Source organism: Rattus rattus, chromosome 2 (genome assembly GCF_011064425.1).
Source record: "Rattus rattus isolate New Zealand chromosome 2, Rrattus_CSIRO_v1, whole genome shotgun sequence".
Lineage (NCBI taxonomy): Eukaryota > Metazoa > Chordata > Mammalia > Rodentia > Muridae > Rattus > Rattus rattus.
This window is the reverse complement of record NC_046155.1, coordinates 44675268-44687204: the sequence shown is the minus strand read 5'-3', so window position 1 is coordinate 44687204 and position 11937 is coordinate 44675268. Positions and strand designations below refer to the sequence as shown.

Below are 11937 nucleotides of genomic sequence, written 5' to 3'. Positions count from 1 at the left end.
ATGTCAAACAGATAAAGAATTAAACAATAAGGTTTGAACACATAGTATAATTTAATAAAGTAAGAGGCAAAATAATCCTAAAAGATTCCAGAGGAAATCAAGCAAATTAGAAAAACAAAAACAATTAACAATTTTTAAAAAAAATCCAATCAGGAGAAAGTAGTACCTGGTGTCTGTGTCTTTTCTCTTTTAAGATGTTCATTTACGATATGTGTGTGTGCCCCTGAGAGTGCGAGCTCACTGGTGCATGCATGTGCATGCACATGTGTGTATGTGCTTGTGTATGTGTGTGTGTATGGGCACACCTGTGTGCTTGTGTATGTGTGTATGCACATCTGTGTGCTTGTACTTGTGTGTGCACACACGCGTGCATGCATACAGCATCATCCTAGTCGGTTTCAGGAAACAGTTCTCTCCCTCCACCGTGGGATCCAGGGACCAGTCTCAGGCCGACAGGCTCGGCTGTGGAGAGCCTTTATCATCTTAGTCACCTTGCTGGACTGGATTTTTGTTTTTGAGACGAGGTCTCTCTGTTACGTAGCTCAGGCTATCCTAAGGGTGCAGTGCACCTGCTTCAGCGTCCTGACATTAGTTCCTGCAATGGTGATCCTGACGGAAGGAAAAGAACGTAGGAGGTAGGTTTTATTATATATAAAATTATATGTATAATTATAAATATATAAAATTTGGTTCTTTGAGACAAGGTTTCTCTGTTTAGCCCAGGCTATCCGGGAACTTGTTCTGTAGACCAGGCTGGCCTCAAACTCAGAGATTCACCTGCCTCTGCTCCCAGAGTGCTGGGATTAAAGGGGTGAGTTATCACACCTGGTATGAACTGTGATTTTTATATTCAGTTAAATTACAGTTTTTACCAAAACCTGAAATAAAGATATGCCTAGGCCGCTGGCTCTGGTGGTGCACACCTTTAATCTCAGCACTAGGGAGGCAGAGGCGGGTGGACCTCTGAGTCTGAGGCTAGCCTGGTCTACAGAGTGAGTTTCAGGACATCCAGGGCTACACAGAGAAACCCTGCTTCAAAAAAAAAAAAAAAGACCAAAACCAAACAAACAAAAAAGATATTCTTAGGGTTAGGGAGGTGAGATGGCCTAGTAGGTAAAATATTTGCTAATATGATGGATTACCTGATTTGATCCATGGACCCATTTAGTAGAAGGAGGGAACTGAGACTTCAAGTTCTCTTCTGACCTGGACATATACACAACAGCCAGAGCATACACACACATTAAATAAAAGTGATTTTTAAAAGATTATTTTTTTTGTATTTTATTTATGAGTACACTGTCACTGTTTTCAGACACACCAGAAAACATCATTGGATCCCATTACAGATGGTTGTGAGCCACCATGTGGTTGCTGGGAATTGAACTCAGGACCTCTGGAAGAGCAGTCAGTGCTCTTAACCCCTGAGCCATCTCTCCAGCCCCATAAATGTCATCTTTAAAAACTGAAAAACACATCTCTCAAGCTTTCAGGTGAAGTGGAAACTTAAGGGCTCTTCGGAAAGTCAGTTGTGTTGGATGGTGTTTTGCTGGGGCAAACACGTGAAGGAAGGTTTAGCTGAAGTGGACACAGGTGTGAAAGGCTGAGGCAGACTCGTGAGGGAACATTCGCTGAGGCAGACACAGGAGAGAGGATGCTCTGCTAAAGCAAGCGCGTGAGAGAACACGTGATGGAGGCTGCTTTGCTAACGACACACATGTGTTGGTCCGCCTTACATTGCGTAGTTGAGCTGCACTTGTCAGAACTCCACAGACATGTGCTGAGACAATATGCAAGGCACGTGGAGGACACGTGATATTTGGAGGGTATAAATAGGACTCCATAGAGTGATGGAGACAGAGCTTGGCTTGCTGGTACAGCTAGCTGTGCAACACTTGGGTCTCCCATCTTCACAGGTCTTCACTTCCCTGAGAGAGGCACAGCCGCAAACAACTCCTGATGTTCCTTCTGGTCCCTCCTGCTGACTCCAGCCAAGGCTGAGGCCCGGCTGTCTCTGCTAGGTTGTGTCACCACTGTTGCTAACCCGACTCTACCGAACTGGACTGCTGGCGTATCCATGAGGTGTTTGCAAGTGTATGGAGCTGCCACTGCCTGCCAACCTGTGAACTGAACTGCGGATTTCCAGACAACACAGACAGGAGTTGTTCCAGGGAACCTGTCTAAATAGGTCCACTTCCCTGTATCCTTTCTTTCCCCACCGCCTCTGGCAGGTGGTGGGCTAAAAGGAGGTGAAAGCATTTAAGAACCATCATTAAAAACAAGGTTTGAACAAATTAAAATTACATTCAGGTCTTGGATCGTTTGCTACCCAGAGCCTCTGAAAAAAAGTTTAGATGACAGAAAGATATAATAGTCTTTCCCCTTAAGAGTTATTTACTTTTACTTTATATGTTTGGGTATTCTGTCCGCATGTATGTTTGTGTACCATATGCATGTGGTGCCCTCGGAGGCCAGAGAGGGCCTTGGAACCTCTGGAACCAGACTAGCAAAGATCCGTGAGCTGTCACGTGGTTCCTGGGAGACCAACCCTGGCCTTCTACAAGACTGAGCCACCTCTCCAGTCCCAAGATCTGGAAGACTTTAAAGACAAAAACAGAAACACTAAAGGCTGGAACAATGCTCAGCGGTTGAGAGCATTTGTACTCTTCCAGAGGACCTGAGTTCAGTCCCCATTGCCCACATCCGGTAGCTCCCAACTGCCTGTAACTCCAGTTCCAAGGAATCTGACGCCCTCCTCTGACCTCTGCTGCACCTCCATTTACCTATAGATCCCAAAGACAGATACACAGCTATACACATAATTGAAAATAAAATAAACCTTACAAAACCATCCCAAACCTTGCCATTGTGATTCAATGGCTCGCCTTGCTTTGGTCATGCCCCCACATCTATGATTAATCTTGTGGACCTGGTTGGTTTGAGAAACCCCTGGAAGATCATCAAAGCACACCTCTGGGTATGTCCTGGACATGTTTCCAGAGACAATGAGATCATGAGAGATAATTTTGTTTTTTGAGACAAGGTTTCTCACGTATCCCTGGCTGTCCTGGAACTTACTCTGTAGACTGGGCTGGCCTCGAACTCAGAAACTCACCTGTCTCTGCCTCCCAAATGCTAGGATAAAAGGTAGGTGCCACTACATCAGGGCTAAATTTCTGGGAAAGATTTGTTCATGTTTATCTTACTCCTATGTGCCTGAGTATGTATCTGTGTAACTCATGTATGCAGGTGCCAAAGGAGGCCAGAGTGGGGTCTGCTCTCCTGGAGCTGAAGTTATGCAGCTATGAGCTGCCCGATTTGGGTGCTGGGAACCAACCTAGTCTTCAGAAGCAGCACTGAGCCGTCTCTCCAGCCCCATGACCAATTGGTAGTTCAATGGATGGGTGGATTCAGATGTTGAATGCACATTTAGAGGGTGGTAGAACTGTGGAGGGTGGAGCGAGGTGAGGGGAAGTAGCTCATGGGGACCTTGGCGGCTGTACCTCGCCTTGGCCCCTCCCTGTTACGGCTGTGCTTGGCTTCCCCTCTCTCATGATGTGAACAGCTCTGAGATATCTCTCTGCTGTGATGGATGGAAAGCAGAACCGAAGGAAATCTTTCCTGCCTCAGGCTGACAGGCGTCTTATCCCAGCCACGATGAAGCTGACTGATGTGCATCGCTAAGCACTGGGATGGAGGAGGACGAGGTTCAGGAGGACAAGTGAAGATGCTGGTGAAGTCAGAATTAGAAGCCTGGCATGGTGGTGCACTTCTTCAATCCCAGCGCTCTGTGACTTCAGGGCCAGTCTGGTCTATAGAATGATTTCTAGGTCAGTCAGGGTTACACAGCTAAGAAGAGAGAGGAGGAGGAGGAGGAGGAGGGAGGAGGAGGGAGAAGAGGAAGAAGAAGAGGAGGAAGAGGAGGAAGAGGAAGAAGAGGAGGAGGAAGAGGAGAGGAGGAGGAAGAGGAGGAAGAGGAGGAGGAAGAGGAGGAAGAGGAGGAGGAAGAGGAGGAAGAGGAGGAAGGGGGAGGAAGAGGGGGAAGAGGAGGAGGGGGAGGAGGAAGAGGAGGAGGAGGAAGAGGAGGAGGAGGAGGAGGAGGGAGGAGGAGGAGGAAGAGGAGGAGGAGGAGGAGATGACGACACATCAACATGGGTAATAAACCCAGAAGAACGAAAATAAAATGAATGATTTCCAAGCTAGCAAAAGAAAATTCTGTTCAATTAAAGTTACAAAAAAAAAGTAAAAAGAAAAGCTTACATCTAGTTAATAGGAAGTGTGGAATACGCTGGCTCATAGACCTCTCACCGTGTGACAGAAATTAAACAAATGTGTGGTAAAGATGTGATTAAACTTGTAAATCAGGAGACACAGAATCTCACATTGAACATGAGGACTCATTGAGTTGAAGTGTGTTATGACTTTTAAAAGAGAAACAGAAAGTCTGAAAATAAGGAAGAAAAAGCCAGTGGGGGGGGTTTCCCACCTGCAAGAGGGGGTTCACTCCTGCAAGTGGGGGTTTGCCCTTGCAAATGGAGGTCCAGCCCTGCCAGTGGAGGTTCACACCTGCAAGTGGGGGCTCACACCTGCCAGTGTGGGGGGGGTTCACCCCTGCCAGTGGAGGTTCATACCTCTAAGTGGACACTATGGAGATTAAGGCAGGGTCATCTTCACATAGCCAGATGTGGCTGGATAGTATCCCCAGAACAAAACCAAAAAAGATGAACCAAAGTTCTAGCCACCACAGAGGACGAAGGAGATAGTACATAGATAAAACCCCAAAGGGGGTCTGCACGGACATCTTGGCTGTTAACTTCCTACAGACTCTCCCGGGCAGGCGCCTTTCATATCTGGGATATCTTTCTTTTTAATCTGCTATTTTCATTGTGTGAAATTAGCCTTTGGGTGTTTTGGGAATGGCTTTATGAACTAACCTTTCCTTTCTGGTATTTCCTTCCAACATTTTTTACGGGCCGTGGAAGATGGACTTCTTAACCAGTGTGGTTTTACTTGTGGCCATTTCCAATGCATTTGAATTTGGACTCGTTGCTGGGACAGGCCGCCGTGAGCTGGCTGTTCCGTCTCCGAGAGACCTCAACGTCAGAGATAACGACCTTCGGGACCAGGAAGAACCTGCAGTGCGCCCTCGCTCTCTCCAGCTTGTGCCTTCTGTGGGGATACAGAGCAATAAGTTGCTTTAATAAAACTTGCTGTCTGAAATGGAGGGACCTGCATCCTGGGGTCCTTCTGTGCCCCAGTGGACGCAACTGTGAGCACGATGTACGCAAAGAGCACTGTGGATCCGTCCTCCATGGCACCTGGCTGCCCAAGTAGTGCTCCCTGTGCAGGTGCTGGCACGGCCAGCTCCACTGTTTTCCTCAGACCTTTCTACCTGGCTGTGATGGTTACGTGATGGACCAAGATCTCAAGGCATCCAGGACTCCGCGCCAAACACCGTCTGTACCAACCACTCTTATGCTAGCTGGCTTCTGCCTTTTCCTAGAAATGAAAGTATAGGTGACACGTGAATTCAACGCCCACGTCATAGCAGAGATGTCATTCGTCTTAATGCTCACAGTGAATCCCTAACATCACCCCTCCAAACGCTAACTAGGCCTTACCTCTGCGTGGCCCCTCTTTCTGGATGTGCTGGCCACAGTGTGTGTGACAAGTGCTGTAAATCCATAGCCTAAAAACTACTCTAAAAATGTGCTGTCTGCCACAAAAAAACAAACAAACAAACAAACAAAAAACAAAAAACAAAAAAACAAAACCCAAAAACCCCAAAGGAGTTGTCAAGAAGATAAGCTAATTATGAACAATAGACATGAAAAGATAAATCATGGCTGACAAAATTTGGGGGTGGGAACAGATAAATCAGAGGGGATTTGTCCTCTGACCTCTGCATATGCGTAAGGTGAGAGTCCCTTTTCAAAAGAATGTTTGTGTTTATAACGCCTTTAAAAATTCTGATACAGGGCCTCACTATGTAGACCAGGCTGGCCTCGAACTCACAGAGATCATCCTTTTCTACCTCCCAAGTCCTGGGACTGAAGGCATGTCATCATGCCCTGCTATTTTTAATTTTTCATAACTACGTGTGTGTCTGCGTGTGGTACATGCATGTGTGCGCAATGCCCAGGGGGTCCAGAAGAAGGTGTTGGGTCCCCTGGAGCTGGAGTCACAGGTGGTTGTGAAATGCCTATGTGGGTGCTGGGAGCCAAACTCTGGTCCTCTGCCAGGACAGTACCCACTCTTAATCACTGAGCCATCTCTCCAGCCCTCTTTTTATTTTTCAAAACCTGCAGTTGACACCTTATGGTTCTGCATGGGTGGAAAGAAGGTGCATAGGAAATTTTCTTTTTAAAAAAAAAGATTTTATTGATTTAATGTACACATGTGTCTGTGTGTGTGCCTTGAGTTCATGCAGATGGCCATGGTAGCCCGAAGGCACTGGATCCTGTGAGGCTGTAGTTACAAATGGTTTAAAGCCACCTGACATGCGTACTGGGATCTGAACTCTGAACTCAGGCCCTGTGGAAGAGCAGTGGGGCTCTTAAGGACGGAGCCACCTGTCCAGCCCTGTAGGGCATTGCCTTGATTGTTGATTGATTGCTGTGGCAAGGCCCAGCTCACTGTGACCAGTGCCATGAGGGCTGGTGGTCCTGACTGGTATAAGAAAGCAGGACAAGCAAGCCATGGGGAGCAAGCCAGTAAGTGTGGGCCTGCATGGCCTCTGACTTAGTTCCTGCCTTTAGGTTCCTGCCTGGACTTCCCTTGGTGACTGACTGGGATGTGGAACTGTAAGCTAAAGTAAACTCTTTTCCAAGCTGTTTACAGTCATGGTTTCCTGAGAGCAAGAGTGTGTAAAAGTGTAGACAGCATGAACTCAAAGCCACGTAAATGCTGAGGAGATTTGACCTCTGACCTCTGCGTACACACTGTAGTCTGTGTGGGCCCTTGTGTGTAAACACATACATACACAGAAATAAATAACACTGACATTTGTAGAAGTAACTTTTATTCACCTGATATAATTGTTGTCTCCAAGGCTTACTGCCCTCATCTGCTAACCTAGGCCTGGTCCTGGAAGCTTCTAGTCTCCGTTTGATCAAATCTAGGCCTAGAATGTTTTCAGCCTTTGAGACTTCCTGCTGAGTAAGCTGAACCCTTCCTCGTTCTTTCTGAACTCTGGCTGGCTGGTTCAACTCAGCCGTTCTGGCTCAAACACCTCTCCAAGCTGACTGATTCAATCTGGCTGCTGCTTACAGCCTCTGACTGAATTGCTCTGCTTGGCCTCATACTACCTTTGGCAATATATTCTAATCTTCTGTCTCCTCATTCTCTGCCTCGTTCTGTCTTCGTCTGTGTCTAGCTTGTTCCCTCTTCAACCTGTCTCTCCCGGTAACGCTGCCTCCTTCCCCCTCTCTGTGCCGCTCTCCCTTAAGCAGCCTCCTTTTCCTCTCCTGGTGAGAGTTGGGCAGATCCTATTCTGTCAACTCTTTTTCCGATTCGTCACTTTTTCTGCCACTCAATTAGACATCACTTTGAAACACGCTTGCTTCCTTCTACAAACTAACTTTACCTTCATTGTTTGGGATTAAAGGTGTGTACTGAACTGTGTCTGTATTCCAGCCTGAAGGATTAAAAGTGTGTACTAAGGCTGAACCACACCACAACTAGAAACAGTATTTTTTCAGTAAACAACATAATTTCAGGGTTCATTGTAATCAAATATCCTGTAACAGATGTTGGGGGTTTTTGTTTGTTTGTTTTTTGTTTTTTTTTTTGCTTTTGTTTTTGTTTTTGTTTTGTTTTAAAGATTTATTCATTTATTATATATAAGTACACTGTAGCTGCCTTCAGACACACCAGAAGAGGGCATCAGATCTCTTTACAGATGGTTGTGAGCCACCATGTGGTTGCTGGGAATTGAACTCAGGACCTCTGGGAGAGCAGTTGGGTGCTCTTAACCGCTGAGCCATCTCTCCAGCCCCCTGTTTTTGTTTTGTTTTTGTCTGCATGTATGTCTGTGTACTCTGTCTGATGCCCTTGAAGGCTAGAAGAGGCTCTATTCAGCTTCCCTAGAGTTACAGTCTGTTGTGAGCTACCATGTAGGTGCTGGAAATCAAACCCGGATCTTTTGGAAGTGCAATGATTGCTTTTAACCACTGAGCTATCTCCCAATCCCTAGATGAATATTGTATTTTAATTTTGTTTTACTTTGGGGGCTGAAGAAGTGACTTCAAGTAAGAGCGCTTGCTGCTCTTGCAGAGGACTGGGCCTCAACTCCAGTCCCAGGAGCTTCTGTGCCTTCACCTGACCTCCAAGGATGCTGAAGCACACATGGTGCTCTTACATGCTCCAGGAAATACTCACACATCAAATAAAAATGAATAAATAAAAAATTAAAAGCCACATAGAGAAGATGTATTGTATTTTTGTCTACATGTGCACGCGCGCGCATGTGCACGCGCACAGATACACCACATTTTGCGTGCCTTGGAGGTCAGAAGAAGTTGTGAGCCTCCATGTAGATACTGAGAACCGAACTCAGGTCTTCTTCAAGAGCAAGAAGTGTTTTTAACTGCTGAGCCATCTCTCCAACTCTTAATAAATATATTTAAAAACAAAACTAGTTCTCAGGGCTGATGGCACAGGGATAATGTGCTCGTCATGCAAATGTCAGACCCTGAGTTGGGACCTCAGAATCTGGGTACCGTAGCGTGCATCTGTAGTCTCAGCGCTCCTGTGATGCGAGGCGGAGCCTAGAGGATCTCCAGAAGCTCATGGGCCAATTACCATGACAGAAGGAGCAGCAAGCAAGACCCCATCTCAGACAAGGTGGAAGGCAAGACCAACAATGTTGCTTCTTAGCTACCGACCTCTGCGCCAGGCCACTCCATCCCCTGGAAGCACATCTTCCCTTTCTTAAACTCTCCTCCGTTGCTTGAAACCCCCAGGTGTTCCCCCTCGTTCTAGCGCACAGGGGCTGGGAACCCCTGCGGAGGTACCCCGAGACCCCATATCAGTCATTATCAATAATGCAAAAGTAATAAATGTGACTTGGCATTAAGTGAGACACGTAAAAGGTCTAGTGGAAGAGAATTAGGGATTTGTATGTGAACCTATGATAAATAACAGAGGGAAGCCTGCCTAGTTCCAGGACAGCAGGGGCTACACGGAGAAACCCCGTCTTGAAAATTAAAACATCAAAACAAACAAAAAAGGTGCATGTAGTATCATTCCTTGTATAAAACTTTCAAGAGCAAGCACACCAGACTGTACTGTGGAGGGTTGCAGTCACAGGTAGTAAGCTACCAAGGAGGGGTCACCGTGGTAACAGGGTAGCTAACTGATCCTGGGAAGGGGTGTGGCAGGGGCGGGAAGCAAAGGATATTCTGTTTTTTTTTTTTTTTTTTTTTTTTTTTTTTTTTTTTTTTTGGAGCTGGGGACCAACCCAGGGCCTTGCGCTTGCTAGGCAAGCGCTCTACCACTGAGCTAAATCCCCAACCCCTTGCATCTCATCTTATTTACTTGTTTGTTTGTTTGTTTGTTGTTTTGAGACAAGGATTCCTGGCTGCCCTGGAACTCACTCTGTAGACCAGGCTGGCCTCAAACTCAGAGATCCACCCACCTGCCTCTGCCTCCCAAGTGCTGGGATTAAAGGTGTGTGCCACCATGCCCCGGCTTGTTTTTCATTTTAACTATGGTTTCTTTTGGTGCACCTGTAGTGAAATGGGCACAAAGAGTTGAGCGCGCGCACACACACACACACACACACGCACACATGCACGCACGCACGCACGCACGCACGCACGCACACACCCTTTTCTGACCGGTGTCCAGGAACTTAGTTTCAGAACCACGAATCTCATCCACCCCTTGTTTCTCTGGATAACCGGGGCACCTTTGGCCCAGCATCTGTCACTCCCCAAGGTTAACTCACCTCTTTACTATAATGGGTGCTGACAGAACCAGTGCCCAAGGGATGGAGGCCCAGGTCCCTCCAGGGCCTCTGTTGTGCTGAGGCAGGCACAGGTGCTTGAGGGACAGACAGTGACAGAGCAAGTGACAAGGGAGGTCTGGTAACTGCTCTTCTCACTGGAACAGCTCCCCTCACAAAGCTCATGCTGTATCTGCCACTTCTTAGCACTTAGCATCAGTAGAAGGAAGAGGACTATGGGACTTCCCGTCAACCCCTACCAAACTGTTTATGTCTTTTTTCATCCATGCCTCTCTTATCTCAGAGTCTCAACTTGCATCCATAAATCTTCCAAGGTCTGTCTTCCATGGTAAAGGGAAGAAAAAGCATAGAAAACCCGGGAATATTTCCTCCCATGACACCAGGTCTTTCCAAATATTTAAGTGACAATTCAGCTCTTTGCACTTGTTTCTTGGATGAAGGCATGTGACCAAAGCTGGTCAGCAGTCCTCATTGTATAATTTATTTATAATAAATTCTATAATTTACTTACTTTTATTTTATGTGCATTGGTGTTTTGCCTGCATGTATGTCTGTGTGAGGGTGTCAGATCTTGGAGTTACAGACAGTTGTGACCTGCTAAGTGGGTGTTGGGAATTGAACCTGGGTCAGACTGGAAGAGCAGTCAGTGATCTTAACCAGTGAGCCAACTCTCCAACTGCCACCCCATCCCCAGGCAGGCTTCATTTTAAACCATGTCCCTAAGATCCTCTCTGAAGCGACGTGGACAGAGACCATGCAGTTCACACATCTCTAACCCAAGAACAGCCTTTGTGGTAGACTACCCCTTTCTTCTGTGTGGGAGTGGCTGGGGGCGTGGCTGGGCATTAGCTTCCCGGATGTACAGTCTTCTTGGCAGTGGATGTTTCTCTAGGGGATAGGCCTTGAGCATTCTTGGTCCAGTGAGCGTGGCGATGGTGAGGGGGTTTGGGGTTGGGGGTGGGGAGCAGCGAAGAAGTAAAAGAGATAACGGATGAGGGGAATTGGAACTATTCTGAGGTGATGCGTTTAGAGAGAAAAATCCATACTGTAAGAGAAAAACGCCAGAGCCAGGGTTTTAGGTACTATGTATGGTCCGTTCTGTCATACACATACCACATACTGAATTTAGCAGGAATTGGACCGATTTGACATAATTTTTGCCCCTAGTGGAGAAAATAGTGTTTGGCAGCTGTCGGGAAAGACCCTGGAATAGCCGCTGACAGGACACGGGCGCCCTCTTGTGGCATGTTCGAGTGATGGCAGCCTTGAACATGAACATCCCCCTGCTCTTTCTGTTTTTCGAGACAGGGTTTCTCTGTGTAACAGCCTGGCTGTCCTGGACTCGTTTTCTAGACTAAGTTGGCCTTGAACTCACAGAGATCTGCTTGCCTCTACCTCCCAAGTGCTGGGATTAAAGGCGTACACCACCACACCTGGCCATTCTCACCCACTGTTCTGCCTTCTAATGGTGAAGACAAGGCTCTACCAAGCTCTCATCCCTTCCCCAACCCCCAGATGCCTCTAAATCTCAAGATCTGGCAGAAGCCATGTTTATGCAGTGACACTTGCTTCTCTCGACTCTGGGCATTCCATCCAACCGTCTTTACCATGGACCATAACTTTCTCAGGCACCCTGCTTTCCCTGGGAGAGAAAGGGGCAGAAAAAAAGAAACTTAAATGAATACACGGTGAGGAGGGTGTGTTCCTGATACACACTCATGGAAGTCTTAGTGACCTAAGAGCTCCAACCACATTGTCACGGTCCTAGGGAGAATGTCACTAAAGACCACAGACCTTGAAGCCGTAGACGCTCCCCTCCAGAAAGCACCACATGACTCTGCAGAATTCCTTCATACCAACAATTCCTCATTAGCAAAATACCCAGACAGGAAGCAGCCAGTGAGTTACGCAATCACAGAGTGTTGGTTCTGGGTGTGGCTACAGACATGAGAGAGGATAACATTACTCAG

General features: G+C 46.9%; 1 pseudogene; it reads left to right on the top strand.

The window, feature by feature from the left end:
- Window positions 1–4982: 4982 nt before the first annotated feature.
- LOC116893078 lies at window positions 4983–5517 on the top strand (annotated as a pseudogene).
- The last annotated feature ends 6420 nt before the right edge of the window (window positions 5518–11937 follow it).